Source organism: Ambystoma mexicanum, chromosome 1p (genome assembly GCF_040938575.1).
Source record: "Ambystoma mexicanum isolate Mex_15411 chromosome 1p, UKY_AmexF1_1, whole genome shotgun sequence".
NCBI classification, from domain to species: Eukaryota; Metazoa; Chordata; class Amphibia; order Caudata; family Ambystomatidae; genus Ambystoma; species Ambystoma mexicanum.
The window spans coordinates 311,014,866-311,032,106 of record NC_090921.1 but is presented as its reverse complement, the minus strand read 5'-3'; the positions used below and the strand labels follow the sequence as shown (position 1 = coordinate 311,032,106).

General features: G+C 45.9%; 1 protein-coding gene across 3 annotated transcripts in view; it reads right to left on the bottom strand.

Annotated features, from left to right (window-relative positions):
- R3HDM4 (R3H domain containing 4) overlaps positions 1 to 17,241 on the bottom strand; it is a 487,584-nt gene that overhangs the window by 347,220 nt on the left and 123,123 nt on the right. The window lies entirely within an intron of this gene.

Genomic DNA, 17,241 nt, shown 5'->3' with positions numbered 1-17,241 from the left:
TGGAATAATGATCTCTCAGAACAAACAAAGATCCAGATTCGGCAGCTACTATAAAATCGGAGAACAAACGATGGAGACAGAAGAGAGATGGATGTAAATGCTTAACGGCAGATCGCAAAAACTTGACAATATGCCAATTTCTACAAGAAATTCTAAGTCTTGGAAAACCTGTAATAAGTTAAAAAGAAACCTTGGAAAACTGGAGACAAATTAAAAGTTAAAAAAATGAAACATAAAAAAAAAAAAATTTAAAAAAAGTGTTGCCGTTTGAAGCAGCAGTCACGTTTCACCAATACTTTTTTTTTTTTTAACTGCAAACATTAACTTTAGAATCAAAAGTTAATGTTTGCAGGGGAGAACACAGCATTTTCTCCCGAGCTCGCCTGCGAGAAAGAAGTCCACACACGACACTGTCAAGCCAATATGAACGCTCTAGACAAGGCACAGGGAATATACAGACCTGCACCGTGTAATCACGAGGCGGGAACACCACTTCTGCCTGCCTTCAACATGCAGCTCAAAGCACAAATGTGGCTGTTTTACTCCCATTTAATTTTCTAAATATATTCAAATAAAGCGATCCAAAATACATTAGAAAAAACATCACCAGAACCTTGTGGTGGAAAGAAGAACGTGAGGGTGCATGTCTGTGTGTTTGAGAGTGTGTGTGTGTGTGTAGGGGGAATCATTGTTGGACATTTTGGACCGGGGATGTGGGTCGTCTTTCAGTGACATACATGGTAAAATGCTGATATCTATGCAACTGTAAAGGATGTTATGCAATAGATTCTATTGTTTAACATCCTTTACAGTTCACACGCACACACGTCAATTTCAGCTAACATCCACTGCCTCGGAACTGCTCCAGCACTTACCTGCATGTCCGTCTGAAATGCAGTATGATGCGCAGGAACAAATACTACTTTCTGCTTTCTTTTCCATCAGACCCCGTCTACTGCGTTCTAAATGTCAGGCCTGGCCTGGCCTATCGGGCAGTAGGGCAATGACATAACCAAAAATGCAAAACACTAGTGTGGCCCAGTTTTTTGGGTCAAACTGGCTCACTTTTTTGGGCCATGTGGGCCAGTTTGATATATTACTTCACCATGGGGCTAGTAGTTTTGACCAGCGTTACTGAATAAGTTCTTAAAAATGGGAACTACTCAAACATTCTGTCACGAAAGGAATTAATTGCCATTTGCAAATGTGGGCCACTTTTTCCATTTGTGCCTGAGACAATTGTATACCCCAGTCCGACTCTGGGCACGCACTGAGGTCAGAGGTGTTCCTTTCCCTGTATTCCTTTCTTCCCCAGCATGTCAACATGTCAGGTCAACAGCCAATGGAAAACTGTTTTGGGCCTAAGCCCTAGGATAGGTTTTAAAATGTGGAGCTGAGCGTTGCCTGGGTACAGGACAAGTTAGCAACTTGACCTTAGAGAGTGAGGGACAGAGGAAATTATCCAGTGCAATGTACTAGAGTGCAGTCGATGAGATGCCCCGGATGACTGGCTGAGAAGGTTATGACTGGATGTGATGGTTAGACTCAAACATGGTGACATTTAACACAGACCCTTACATCAGTAATAATAATCAATTATATAGCTAACAGGCAATACCCTGAAGCATTTAATTGAACATTTTTGCGATGCATTGAAAAAGTCGCTGGGCTGCTTCAATGCAAATGCGGATTTCGATTTTTTTTTAAAGTTTCAAAAACAATATTGTGCAGACTCAACTTGTGCACAGAGTGTCATTTCCCACACATTGGACTTAATCTTTCAAGCATTATCTGCCCTTTAAGTGGACCCCACTGACAGCTGTTTGTGCCCTTTGAGGGTGCCTCATATTTGTTGGTTGCTGATGGGAACCTGTGGTGCTTGTCCGAGATGGCGCATCCATTAATTCCTCTTTGATCGATGCTGTTGGGACACCAGCAGACAAAAACAACTTGCCAAGAATCAAAAGATCCCCCATTTTACCCCCATTATACTTAACAATGACCTTTCAACATTCCCATGAAACGCATGGTTGTTTTACGTGTTTGAGTGTTTGCCTTGAGCCAGCTCAGAATTTGGTTGATGTTACACTTGTTAGTAGCTTTCTTTTGGGGTATTTTAAGTGCTAGGAACTTTGAGCTTGCAGATGAAAGGCAATTAGTTAGAAACAGGTGATTTTAAACACAACTGCTTATAAATGCACCTGTAACAGTAAACGAGAAGTAAAAAAAGTCAGTCAAGAGGTTTTCCCCTGTTTATTTTATTCAATTGTTCATTTACAACACGCTTAAAACCAGCGAGTGGTTTCAAAGCACAGGATCAGGATTCGAACCCGTGTTGCCTGCGTCGTCTTGCCTTGCCCCCGAGCTATCACACTTAAGTATTGTTTAAAGTGCTGCCACTAAAGAAGCTATTTTAACGCATGAAAAACTCCCCTATTAAATGAATATTAACAATGATTCAAATGCACTAGGAGGGAGGGATGAAACTGCAAAACTGCAGTGCTCGGTTTACATTTTGTTTTAGGACATGTGGGCCGTATGTTGGACAGGCCTGGCCTAAAGGGTGTTGGGAAAAGGTTGTTCTATTTTCCGTAAAGGGGGCAAGGGGAGGGGGGTGTGGGAGGGGTAGATGCATGGCAACAGGTCATTCGGGTATTACGTATCAAGGGGTTTTTTCCATGAGAAAATGGGGGAATCTGCATTTCATCCAATGAATTCATGACATCTCCCCAGTAGTTGCCTCCTCCCATGTGATCCTCTAATATAGCCACACCCAGGTCAGGATCAGGTAGCGGCTGCCGTCCCTGGCTGTATGGGCATTCGCTAAAGAAATGCAAGAATGTTGAAACCCCCACTATCGCTAGTGTAAGGATGGTGTAGGCCGCAGCCGGTAGTCGATAAATTTGCCAACATTTTCCGCTGGCGAGGGGTTCCGTCGAGGTGTTCGTCGAAGAAGCGTCCTTCGAAAGTCAGAAGAACAATTAATAAAGTTAGGATTATAGTCAAGATTAAGAAGCACTGCTACGAGCTCCGCATAAAGCGACCAATCACTATCGCGGGAAAAAAAACTATCTGAGGGACCTCGACTCATGAAGGACCATGGGCACAATGCATGTCACACTAGGGCTAGTATTACAAACCCAACCAGCCGACGTCCCTTTTTCAAACTTCAAAAACAAGTCATGTAATACTGTGCACCTACAACTAGATGTCGGCCTATGCAAAGCATGTGATTCTAAGCAGATCCACAAGACTCAAATAGGTTTATAGAGTATGTTTTGCAGTTTTGCATAACTGGGATTTTCATTGCAGGAGTTTGTCCACGCTCTATAATATGACTGTATTTTCATACTAACAAATTAGTAAGAATGCCCTGTGTGTGCTTAATTGAACCCTTCACCACTCCACATTCTACTAATTCTAAGCCTTACTGTTCAGTCACACTACCTTGATAGAGCTTAGCTAGACATTGGTGGTGTCTTTTCCTTTACTTTAGAAAAGGGTGGCCTCTCACAATGTACCCACAGAGTGGATTCTGAAAAACCCATCTTAACCCAGCTACATGCTATCTCACACTAGCAGAGAACTGATCCTGAGAAATATAGTAGACTGCAAGGACAGCGAAGGGAATGCTACATCAGCGACCCTGGTTGACACCAGAATGACGAAGGAAAAATTGTACTTGCCTGATGGCACGATCACACATCCTGTCGAAAGCCAAACAGAGAAGGAGAAGGGAGTAGTTTCTTACCTGTAACTCCATTTCTCCAGCGTTGATATCTCATGGATTCACATGCTGTGAATATTTCCCATCAGGCGGGGAAACCTCAGTAACATTAACCTAGCCTTTTCCTATGGAAAACTTCAACACCTTCATGTCCCATCGACGTCCTTATGGAGTGGTTTAGGCTACCCAATAGGAAGCCCGGTATAAATAGGCCTGCCCCGCGGCTTCCTTTCAGATTTTAACCTCTAAAGTAGAGGGAACCCGAATCACGGTTTGCCTGCAGGGGGAGATCAGCGGGCACATGTGAATCCATGAAAGATACCAACGCTGGAGGAATGGAGTTACAGGTAAGAAAGTACTCCCTTCCCCAGCATTGGATCTTTCATGGATTCACATGCTGTGAATAGATTACATAGCGGTACGACCAACCCTTGGAGGTGCACAACTGGCAAACCAACCCCATGCCCCCAGGCCATAACCATGAACATAACGAATAACATCCAACAACATGCATGATAACAGAACCAGCAAGTGATAGAGTAAAACAAAAACCCAGGAACCTGCGGGGCTTACCTTATCGAAAGAGGCGTTGAAGGACCTCCCGTCCCACCTGCACATCTTCCACATGTTGCTGACCCAGACAATAGTGTCTGGTGAATGTATGCGGCACCGCCCAAGAAGCCGCCTTGCAAATGTCAATGAGTGGGATTCCAGCCCAGAACGCCGACAACGACACTGTGGACCTTGTAGAATGGGCCATAGGATTGCCCCTCAAGGGCTTGGCATGTCTTTTCGTGACAAAATGAAATTGTGGCGAGACCCAGGGCTCCAGGTAAGGAGAGTACCAGGCCTTTTTACGCATGAAAATCTTGTAAATACGCCAGCTTTATTGTTGTTCTGGGTACATTTACACACAAATACAGAGCAGAGGGCAGTGCAAAGGTCAGGTTACTTGACAGAAACCAGAAAGCTTCTTGTGATTTTTATCTGCATGGATGTAATTGCAAGCCACCTCTGAAACAGAATGTATTTCTCTGCAGCCTTTCGAAAAAATAAACTGCACACTGATAAAAGGAATGGTTTCTTTTCATTCAGCTTCAGAAGCACTGTGCATATTTTGCTAGAATTTTTACGATTGTATAATTAGTAAGATGGAAAACTAAGTTGCAATTGAGAATTATTTTTTTATTTTTATTTTTCTCACAATTTATGCTTTTTTTCCAGTGAAAGCAAACTAGTATTGCACGATTGTATTTTTCAGAGTTACGGTGCTGTGTGCATAATCATGCAGAGGCAGATCATTTTTACACTTCTAATTTAATTTACAGTCGAATTATAAAAACAGTGTGTAAAATGATAACTATGCACAGTCTAGTTTACATCCATTCAACCTTTCAGTCAATGGGGTACATTACTATAAATGGTCAGTGGCAGCAGAGTCTTTGCTCAAGGGTGAGTAATTGTCATTACACTGATCACTGGTCTAGCCTCTCAATTCTTCAAGACTACAAATAAAACATCCAAAACCTGACTCTCAAGAAAGCCCAAGCGCTGTTCAAAAACAAATTAATGAAAGTTACATTGGTAAGTAAATAGAAACTCAGCAAAACCTGTCCCTGTGATAATCCAGATCAACAAGTTACTTTCTTACCTTGTAACGTTCTTTCGATGGGATGGTCTGACGACGTATTCCATATCTATGACAGGTAATCAGCAAAGCTGTGCTGCTTCGGAAACTTTTTTCGGCGTCTGCGTCCTGCGTCGATGACGTCGATGCGCCGTCATCCAATGTGATAAGTAGGACGCACGACGCCCGTAGCCTGAGTTGTAGTTTTTTCCCCCCAGAACGTGTGACATTAGTCTACTGCCAGTCAGACACAAAGCCTTGCGGAACGTAAACTGCAATCGCATAAGAAATTCTGCAGCGGGGAAGGTAGGGAGGGAGCGATATGGAATACGTTGTCGGACCATCCCATCGAAAGAACATTAACAGGTAAGAAAGTAACTTGTTCTTCGAGGGGTTTGGGTCCTCCGACGTATTCCATATCTATGACAGACTCCCAAAGCAGTACCAGAGCAAGGAGGAGGGAAAGAATTTAGAATGAAAATTTATAATTGCCAATCAAATAGCAGAGCAAAGGACCGCCTTGCCAAAGGCCAGATCCTGTCCTCAGATGGAATCGAGGGAATAGTGACGTACAAATGTATGTACTGAAGCCCAGGTGGCTGCATTACATCGAATAGGAACACCCCTATGCAGGGCTGTAGATGCAGCCATACCCCTGGTAGAATGGGCCCGCAAGCCAGCCAGTGGGTCCTTACCCGCCAAGCGGTAACACTCCGAAATGGCCAAAATAATCCAGCGAGACAAAGTCTGTTTCGTCACAGCTTGTCCCAAACGCTTTCCAGCGTAACCAATAAAGAGTTGATCGTCCACTCTGACCCGGGACATGCCTGAAACATAAAAGCTTAAAGCTCTCCTAGGATCAAGCCTATGGAGCCTCTCCTCTTCCTTACCAGGATGGGGAGGAGGATAGAATGCCGGAAGAACAACCTTCTGGGCCAAATGAAATTCTGTCACTACCTTCGGAAGAAAAGAAGGATGGACTCGAAGGACAACCCTGTCCTTATGGAAAACAGTGAAGGGAGGCTTAACTGAAAGTGCCTGTTACTCACTCACTCTGCGAGCGGAAGTGACCGCAACTAAAAATACAGTTTGAAGAGTCAACATCTCAAAGGACAAGAGTGCAAAGGGGCTCAAAGGGAGCACCCGTTAGAAACCTGAGAACAAGGTTCAAATCCCAACCGGGCACCAGGAAAGGTGACGGAGGGAACACATTAGTGAGCCCTTTCAGAAACTGTGAAATTAAAAAGGGATTTTAAAGTAGGAACACTCTTCGGACGAGCGCTTAAAGATGGACAGCGCCGCCAGGTAACTAACGCTCACCTGATTCCGTAGAGGCGCCGGTCTTGACTGGGCGTATACCGTATCTTCAAAGGTGATGTGTAACACACGGCTGGCTCTTTGGGCTGGGCCTCTGTGCACTGTATGTCTGACTTGAAGGGTAAGATGTCTGCAGATAGAAAATATGGGATTAAGGAACTGGGTTATTGAATGTCTCTCTCTTCTTCCCTTTCTCTTCTCCTGTAGAACCCCAAAGGTTAAGGCTCTCACCTTAGGTAAGTGAACGCCGTGCTCTCCATCTGCCTCGGGGCAGGGTGCTGTAACCAGTTTCTTCACTGGATAAGGGGAGCAGGCCTCTTGACTTCAGAGGACTGCTGTCCGTCGTTTACTGCACGAACGGTAAGTTTCGAGTAATTCTAATGTCTTTAAAGTCTTTAGTAATGATGTTTCTTGTTTTGCAGGGTTCCGGCGATGGCGGAGGACGGGCTGAAGTGAGTTGAAGATGGAGCCCGTGTGATGAATAGAAGCGCCTGGAAGCACGTAAGTAAGCGCTTGTTGCCTGCTTCACGATGCGCTCTGTCTTTTTATTTTGCAGGTACAAGTTCGGAGCGGCTGCAGGGTGCCGGAATACCCACTGGGTTAGATGGGGAAAGGAGTAATGGCACGTGAGTATTAAAGTTCCCCAATGTCTTTAAACGCACCTTGTTTTGTCTTTCAGATGCGGGATGCAGCGCCGAAGGCCTCCGGAGCGCACGAAGAGTAGGTAAGCCTTTGTCTTTCAGATGCCGGAATGCAGCGCGAGGCGTTGGTGACAGCCTATGGACCAGGTAAGTGAAGAGCTGTCACTGAAGCCCGTAATGCTAACCTGTTCTTTCTTGTCTTTATAGGTGTTGCAGAAGACTGGATTCAGGATGGTAAGCCTTTTTCCTTAGGCCCAGGATCAGATGCAGAAGACACGATGAGCGTTCTGCTGCAGAGGATGCAGAATAACGCAAAGCAAGATTCATCCATCGGGTGTGGTTTAAATAGCCTCCTGTAGTGCTTAGGTGTCTCCTTCCACAGCCACGCCTAGGTAAGAAAAGAGTTCCTGCTTTCCAGAAGAGTTCCAGTGTTCTGAATCTAGGGAGTGGCTCCTGCCCCACCCAACAGGAAAAGTAGTTCCAAACAGAAGAGGATCAGAGGCTCAACTGGCAGGCAAGTAAGCAGCATGGTCTGCTGCAGGTAAGTCCACCCAAGCATTATGAGCCCGGCGCTTCCAGCGCTGGGACTGGGCATATTTATGAGCCTGGTGCCACTGGCGCCAGGACTGGGTCCAAAAGGTCCCAATTGGGACTGGTTGGCACTCGGAACCTGGGTTATGGATCTGCTTCCAAGGGAGTTGGGAAAACCCTGACCTTTTGGAAGTAGAGATCATGACAGTAACCTTTAATGGTACCCACTTGCAAGCCCCTGTGGGCCAAAAAGTAAAAAAGGACAGAACCATGGGGATGTCACATGCAAAAGGATCCACATTCTGAACTCTGCACCAGTCGCAGAACTTACGCCAACGGTACAGAGACTTTGTTGCTGGCCGTCGGGCCGAGAGCAACACCTCCATCATGTCTTCAGGGAGGACCCAATCCTTATACCTCAACCTTTCAGAAGCCAAGCGTGAAGGTTGAGGGATCTGACCTCTGGACGGAGAACCTGACACCCCTCCCGTGAGAGCAGATCGTCTCGGTAGGGAAGACGACGTGGAGGGAAGATGGACAAGTCGAGAAGGTCCGGGTACCACGTCCTCCGAGCCTATGCCGGAGCAATGAGGATCATCCGGGAACCGAACTTCCGTAACCTCCCCAAAGGGCGAAGATCTCCAGGAGAATCTCCTGAGCCAACTCCCACTCGTGAGAGATTGTGCGCTGCCTGCTCAGAGCGTCCGCCGTCACTTTTTCGTCTCCGGCCAGATGAACTGCCGAGATCGAAACTTCCTGCTGGATGGCCCAGAACTCGAGCTGCATCGCCTCCCTGCACAGAGGAAGTGACCCTGCCCCCCGCACCCTTTTTGTTCAGGTAGTGCATGGCCACTGTGTTGTCCGTCAGGATCAGGACATTCTTTCCTCGCACAGTCGGCAGAAAAGCCTTCAGGGCTAGTCTGACGGCCCTCAGCTCCAACAGATTGATATGGAGTCTGGACTCCGACGGAGACCAACAACCGCTGACTCAACTCGTTGGCATGAGCTCCCCATCCCGTGAGGGATGCATCCCTCACGATCGTCACTTCCGGCCAGGGAAGCCAAAACGGAGCCCCCTTCATCAAGTTGCCTTCGACGGCCCACCACAGAAGGTCCTGGGCGACCGAGGGCGGCACCTGAACCAGGTCCGACATCCTGCCGGAGGACTGCGACCATTGTATCTTGAGTGCCCACTGCAAAGATCTCATCCGCAGGCGAGCCTCTGGCACCAGAAGAATGCAGGATGCCACGAGGCCGAGCAACCTCAAGAACTCGAACGCTGGGAGCGTCTGGGCATGCTGAAACTTGTGCACCATCTGCTGAATGTGAAGAGCCCTCACCTGGGGAGGCAAACACTGCCCCAGGGAAGTGTCGAGCGCTGCTCCGATGTACTGGAGCCGCTGTGTTGGCGTCAAATGGGACTTCTTTAAATTGAGGGAGAAGCCCAGCCTGTGAAGGGAGAGGCAGGTGACTGACAGATGATCCAGGACCTGCTCGGGAGAGCGCGCCCTGATCAACCAATCGTCCAGGTAGGGGTAGACGTGAATCCCCACCCTTGCGTGAGATACGCTGCCACCACCACCATGAGCTTGGTGAAAACCCTCGAGGCGGAGGTCAATCCGAACGGCAGGACCCGAAACTGAAAGTGCGAATCGCCAACCGCGAACCTCAGGTACTTCTTGTGCTTGGGATGGATCGGCACATGGAAGTAAGCATCCTGAAGCTGAAGGGCCTGGAGGACTTGAGCGAGAGTAACCATCTTGAACTAGTCCTTCCTGAGGAGTTTGTTCAAACCGAGGAAGTCCATGATGGGTCTCAATCCCCCGTCTTTCTTCGAAATCAAAAAATAAGGGGAATACCATCCCTTGTTCCTCTGCGCTACAGACACCAGTTCTATGGCGCCTTTCTCCAGCAGGGCTTGAATTTCCTGCGCAAGGAGCGGATCCAGACTCTTGAAAGAGGTTCCCTGGTGGATTGTCGCGAGGCCTCTGCCGAAAGGGAACACAGTAGCCGTGGGTTATGATCTCCAGAACCCACACATCTGAAGTAATGGCACGCCACTCTACAAGATGCTGCGCCAGCCTTCCCCCCCAACCGGCGAACCATGGGACAGGGCCTCATGACTGAGTGGTAGCGGCTGCGGCGTTACCTGAGGGCAAAGAGGCAACTGCCCGATCGGCCTTGGCACCACGGGTACCCTGTCGTCCACCTCTGGTACCCCTGCGTTGGCCTCTTTGACTGCCAGCTCCTCTCGCTTTACCAAAGGAGGAGTAATAACGAAAAGGAACCACCCCTCCATTGCTGTCCCCTAGGACGAAAAAGATGAGGTTGCCTGACTGCAGCACCTAACGATTTGGGCGCAGCTTTAGAGGTCTGCAACCTCTGAAGGCTCTCGTCAGCCTTGCTGCCAAAAAGGTGTTCACCGTCAAAGGGCATATTGAGGAGCCGGGATTACACATCAGGAGCAAACCCCGACTTCCGCAACCACGCAAACCTGCGTATCACGATGCTCGCTGTTATGGACCTGCTGACGCATTCAGCCATGTCCAAACCCGACTGAACGGACTCACGCATGGCATCCTTACCATCCTGGACCATAGCAAGGAAACCATCCCGTTCGTCCCCTTCTGGAATATGTTCAGCCGCTAACGCAACACAGTTCCACAGAGTGTGTGTGAAACGAGACAAGGCATCATGCAGTGACTGCCTCAAATCGTCAAATTGGCTATAGCCTGGGACCATCTCATCTGGAACCTGACTAGGAACCAGGTCATCAGAGTCCTCTTCCACCTCCGAAATATATTCCAGGTGGTGAAAAGAAGGCACTCGAGAGTGCTTGCTCTTAGCCAGAGCCTTTCTAGGGGGTTACCCCGTGCCACGGGGTACCTCCGACACCCCTGCCTCGAAAGGCGTCGAGTGAATCGGCGCCGGTGTCGAGAGAACAGGCATCAGTGTCGAGTAAATCGGCGTCGACGTCAGATGCAGCGCCACCAGCATCGACGGCGTCGACACAGTCCTCAAAGCCGGAGCTCCGAGCGTGTCCTTCGACGACCCGAGCGTCGACGGCTTTGACGACTTCCTCGGAGCCGGAGCGTCGAGAAAGCCTGTCGACGCCATCGACGCCTCAGGCGTCTATGTCTTCCTCGAAGACATCACAGGTGCACACGGTCTTGAGCGCGTTGAGGACCGTGACCTGGAACAGGTACGTCGAGAACAAGTCCCCTTGTCCGAACGGACCTCTCCCGTGACTCGTGCCGACGGTGTCTCTCGACCTTTCACGGCCAACCGCACTCGGGGGCACGGACAGCTTAGTACCCTGCGACTCGAGAATCGCCAGCATTTTCTTCCCAAAGGAAGCCCATTCCTCCGGCGTCACACAGCTGGTGGGGTAAGTGACGTGCCGGGCAGAGTCCTCAGAAGAGGACCTGGAAGACGAAGAGTGGCGAGACCGACTCCTAGAAGGAGACCCACAAGACTTCCGACGACGACGCGGAGAGTCACCTCTCGAATCATCCGTCGAAAGCCCCGTAAGGCTTTGGACATGAGCGACTGGCAGTCAATACAGTCATCCGTGTCGTGGGCCTCCCCGAGGCACCAGAGGCAGGTGTCGTGCGAGTCCGTCACCAACATCTTGGACCCACACTCCCCGCACTTCTTGAAGCCCGGACACGGGGTCGAAGACGAAGAAGACATCTTCTTACGAAGGATTTTCTCACAAAAACGAACAGGTTCGAAGAACCGAGAAGAACAGAACTCCAAGGCGTAACCGAGATTAACGAAGCAACACGTTCGCGGAAAAAACGGAACTGAGGCTACGGGCGTCGTGCGTCCTACTTATCACATCGGATGACGTCAGAGGAGGTCCTCGACGACGGCGCACCGACGCAGATGCCGAAAAAAGTTTCCGAAGCAGCACAGCTGTGGTGATTACCTGTCAGATATGGAATACGTCGGAGGAACCAATCCCCTCGAAAGGTTTTTAACTTTATGTAGCGCTTCATAAATGGTTTGTCATACATCTAGGTACTGTGATTATTATACCTCAGTCGATACTCAGTTAACCAACTTCTGAAGGATGTTCGCCAATAAGCTAGCTAGTTCGCCGGTTGCGCACTCATTGCTGCAATCTGTGTGATCTGTGGGTTGCGGTTCGAATCCCGGCAAGTCCAACTCAACCTTTCATCCTTTCGAGGTCGATAAAGGAGTACCAACATTGATTTGGTGGTAATTGTGATAAATATGTTCTATGTACAGCGCTTTACCAAAAGAGCTATAAAAATAACCATTTGACCACTAGATTAGATATAGAATTTAGCATGGAATCCTTGCCTCTCTGCACTGTTGTATCATAGCATTGGCATACCATTAGGTAGCAATAGCTCCAGGAAATTAGGACTTTCATTAAACATCAAAATTCTGCTATCGAATCTCAAAACACACAATACAAATTCATGTATGCTTTACTATATAATTGGCTAGGTTTTCGTGATTTCAACATTTAAATATATACAGGAGAGATCAAATGGCCAGAAATAATGAAAGGTGTATTCTGTCACAATGCAGAAAGCTGCCGCATAGTAATGATTTCCATACGTCGGCTGGATGTCGCATACATTTTACTCTTGCGAAGGCGAAACCTAATGTTTACTCTTAAAATCACATTTACTCTCAAAGGTTAAAAAATAGAGAGTAAAATACTCCCACCTCAAAATCTTATCTGGAGCACTGGCGAGACCCAATGGGAAAGTCCTTGCTTGCAAATGGATCTTGCCTTGCAGGAGGGACCAAACGCCACAAACTGCTGATTCGACTGCCTGAAGTCCTGAGTATGAGCCAGATAAAACTTCAGCGCCCTCTTAACGTCCAGAGAATGCAGGGCTCTTTCCGCCGGCGTGGTCGCCTTAGCGAAGAATGAGGCCAAGGGAATTGTAGCGTGTTTGTGAAACACCAAAGGTACTTTTGGTATGAAGTCCGGATTAGTAGACAGGAGAACCTTGTCCCACATGAATCGCAGGTACGGTTGGTCAATGACCAGCGCCGGAAGCTCCGAAATCCTTCTGGCAGATGTGATTGCCACCAGAAACGAGATTTTCCACAAGAGGAACTTCAAGGATGGCGTCGACATGGGCTCAAACGGCGGTTTCATGAGAGCAGCGAGAACCACATCGAGACTCCATACCGGAGCAAATCTTTTCTCTCGATCCCCCAGGATCCGACGGCACTCCTGTGATATACCTAGATGACCAAACTCTAGGAGCCATGCAGCCAGGCGGAGAGCTGCTGGATCGTGATGCCACACTCTCCCTTCGTCCTGCCATAGCAAATCATGTCCTGCCCCCAGACGAAGCGGCTCTCCCACCGCTAGATGAAGGAGATCCGAGAAGCACGTTTGTATGGGCCAGAATGGGGCGATTACGATTATTCTGCACGGGTATTTGCGCACCCACTGGGTTGTCCGACGAAGCAGCGGAAACGCATACCCGAAGAGGCCCATCCATGGGAAGGAGAGCGCGTCTCCTTTTGATCCTGGATGAGCCACTCTGCTGCCATAAAATGGCACTGCTGGTTCTTTGGCGTGGCAAACAAGCTGAAAGATGGTCACCTGCTCCTTCTTCAGCGTCCACTCATGCAACTGCCCCCCGTCTCCGTTGAGAGTGTGTGTCTGCACATTCTGGACCCCAGGTAGATGGTAAGCAGTAATGTAAATTCCCTGAGCAATTGCCTGATGCCACACCTCCTGAACCTCTCTGCACAGGAGCTGAGAATGCCTGCCCCCCTGCTACCTTAAATAGAACATTGTGGTGGTATTGTCCGTCAACACTCGAACCACCGCGCCATGGATGTAAGAGAGAAAGGATTCCAGGGCCCACTTGTTTTCATCGGGACACCTGTGGGAACGCAGGAAGGTTTAACATTTGTTGTGTTTGTGTGGTTTTCATAACGTTTTGACCTATTTGCTGGTGCCCTTTGTCACACAACCCTTTCATTTCCCAAATGTGACCTACATTTAGTCGCTGCTTTAGGCACCATACACTTTTTTAGCCTGCACAAGTCACCTACCCTTGAAACGGTCTGCCTGTGCGCTTTCAAAAAATGGATGCTTGCCGTTCCTCACCACATTTACACATGCTAGGTGCATCTGTTCAGGCCGTGAGCATAAAACTAGTGTGTACCATGGCTCAGTGTTTGACTTGTGGTATTGCTTGTTTTGTAAAACACTACAAAAAATGTGTGCTTTCCTAACTGCAAGAGTCGGAGGAATGCAGCGGAGCATTGCTTTTCTCAAAATTCATAGAAGCCATTGCTGTACCAAGCCAACCATGTCCAACACATACCTTTTTTTTCCCGGTCATTTTCCCGCTTTTCCCCCCAATCTATGGCATTTTCCCCTACCTAGTTGTTGCCTGACTTACGCAAGTCACCCCTTCCTAAACTTGGAATTTTGTCTACTTTTCAGAAATATATGCCTTTATGTCCTCCAATTCGGCTTTCCTACCCTTTTCTTCCATTCCGTCCATGCATATCCAATTGGGAAAAATTGCCAAAAATCGCCTACCTCTCACAAAACATTTGATAAACCACATCAAAATAAAACAAATTTGTTTCCACTCAACCTGTTCTTGAAAGCCAGGAAATTGGAGAACTCAGCACAGCAAACCGTTTGTTCCTAGCTCTTACAAGGAAAATACCACAGGCTTCTTTGTACATCATTTTATTGTCATTTTTTGAAAAACCCTCAAATTTTCGCCCTTGTTGCTTATTTTCTCTCACCCCCCACCCCCCACAGCAACCTAGGATTCCTGGGTGGCGTTACGACCGCCTACTTGTGGGGTAAAAAGGAGCCAAATATGGCCGAGATAGCTCATGGAACAAAAAAGTTACAAGGCATTGAATGACCACATACCAAAATCACCAAATAAGGCCCTGGCACTGGGGGGGGAAATACACATGGCACTTAAAGGGTTCATTAAGTGATTTTCAGGTGTGTGTGAGAAGTATCAAAGACTAATTGATACACTAGACACTCTCACAATCAATTCCCCTTTGTACAAAAGTAGATCCCAATTGCACTCCTTATGGGTAAAATGCCCTTCAAAATATCTCAAATGTATCTTATAAGTCAGCTCACATTTCATTAAAATATAAATCAATAAAGGATTCACAACCATGTGGATACTGTCAACATTGTAGCAACATTATAAAGGGCAATAGGTTAAATCATCCATACACGTGGACACAGATAATCCTGCACAATCATTGACCTGTGATTCTAAGGATATAATCTTCAGGATTCAATGCGCATGTGGTATTTTCTACATCAGCATGACAACAAGAAAGGCAAGTCTTATCATTTCTAGTTCTCACATGTGACTTACGTTAAGTCAATAAGTCACTAGTGGAAAGATATTTCATGAGTGCCAACTATACTATAGCATGGATGCAGTTCATTATTTTGGAACAAGTCCAACTGATACTAGTGACCTTATTATCTAGAAGGGAATTATTTTGGTTCAAAGAGACGGAAGCATTAGAACCAAAGGGAATGAACATGGAATGGGATTTGGCACCATTTCTATAAGGGTGTATCCAATATAGAAATTTGTCACTAAAAGGGTGAACATGTTTTTGCAAGTTGCATCATCTAATACTCCTTTTGGGATGGATATGTTTTCCGCTAGGCAGAACTCTATATTGGGCTCAAGATGTGGATAATTGATATCTTTGACCCGCGTCTTACAGTGTTACATTTTTGAAGAAAATACACTAACCGGTAATTGATGTTTTCATAAAAATGACTTACACAGGTACAATTAAGCATTGAGCAATTTGCCAAGTATTTATTTTTAAAAACGCCCCAAAAGGTGAAGAGAATATGTTAAGATTCTTATGAAGATCAGAGGGACGTGAACATTGGGTAATAAAGATCTATTGGTGATCTTGTACACAGGGTTATCTACTTTGTGATAAATCTTAAAACAGATCAAACAAAGTTGTACATTATTAGTTGGCAATGTCGCAACATTTTAAATCCAAATAATAACCGCAGAAGGAGTAAGAGCTTACTTGCCAGTTAACTGACAGACTACTTAGAGGAAAGATGTTCTTTTGGATGAGGTAAGGATAGACCTAAAAAGACTGCCCGTAGAGAATAGGAAAGTGGGGCAAATGTAACATTTTGTTCATATTCTTTTTTAGACCGGTTATAATCAAAAGGGGTGATTGAAAAATAATTGAATGCAAAATTTGAACTACAGAGTTACTTTTTTGATGAAGACTGTACCTATAAGTGAAAGCAAAATTGTGGAACTAATTTACAAAAATGACAATATTACAACTAGTAGACTGAAAAATATAAGGTTAGTATAATTAACTAGAGTTAATCAGTAGTCAATTAATATACAAAGTAATTTGTTTCAATTTAATTTGTTTGACAGAAGACGAGAGATACTCCTAAGGATGTGTCTTACTACCGGAAAAGCGTAGAGAATATGGTTTATGAAAAGACAACATGACAATTATGGTACATTGTCGACTTGTAAGTATATTGTTTCATTATAAAATGAGAAATTGAACTCTATCTTTACTCATTTTTTAATTAAGAATAAGTGCTGTATATAATTGTGCTGTGCAATTGAGTTGTAGATTATACAATAGTCTTTTCTGATGAAACATGGTTAGTGAAGACATTTCATGTTGATAAATTTATGCTGGTATTGAAAATATTAGTTAATGGCTGAATATAATTCATAACTATGGAAATAGAAAATGTATGTATATTTTAATGATATGAAAGGAATAAGATACATATGAGATATTTGGAAGGGCATTTTGCCAAGTAAGGAGTGTGATTGGGTTTCCCTTTTTTTTACGAAGGGGAATTAATTGAGAGAGTATCTAGTGAATCAATTAAGCTTTGTTGATCATTCCAACACGCACCTGAAGGTTACTTGAGAGTCCATTAGGATCCATTTACCTTTGAATAATGTCTTTTTGGTTTTGAACTATGTGTTTACTCCAGATATGTTTTTGTCAAACTATTGACTGAACAATCCAAGTAAAAAAGTATCAGCTTGCAGTGCGTCATACCTTTTAGTTTCACATAATCTTTAGAACCTCTATGCATTCTACATTGTGTGGTTACTTAATGACACCCCATTTATATATAGCCTTGTGCTAATCAATACTCCCTCTTGTACTCCCCAAATCGCAGCAGGAACTATTTTAGTGCTGCTAAAATGCAATATATAAAGTCACTCTTTCTCTATTCCATAGTAGTGTTAATTAGTACATACGTTCCATAGGTAGGCAGAAACTCGCTGTGTAAATCGCCCAATAAGGATCATCATGCATTATAGCTAACACTTCTTTTAATAATTCTACCAGTCTGATATACCAAT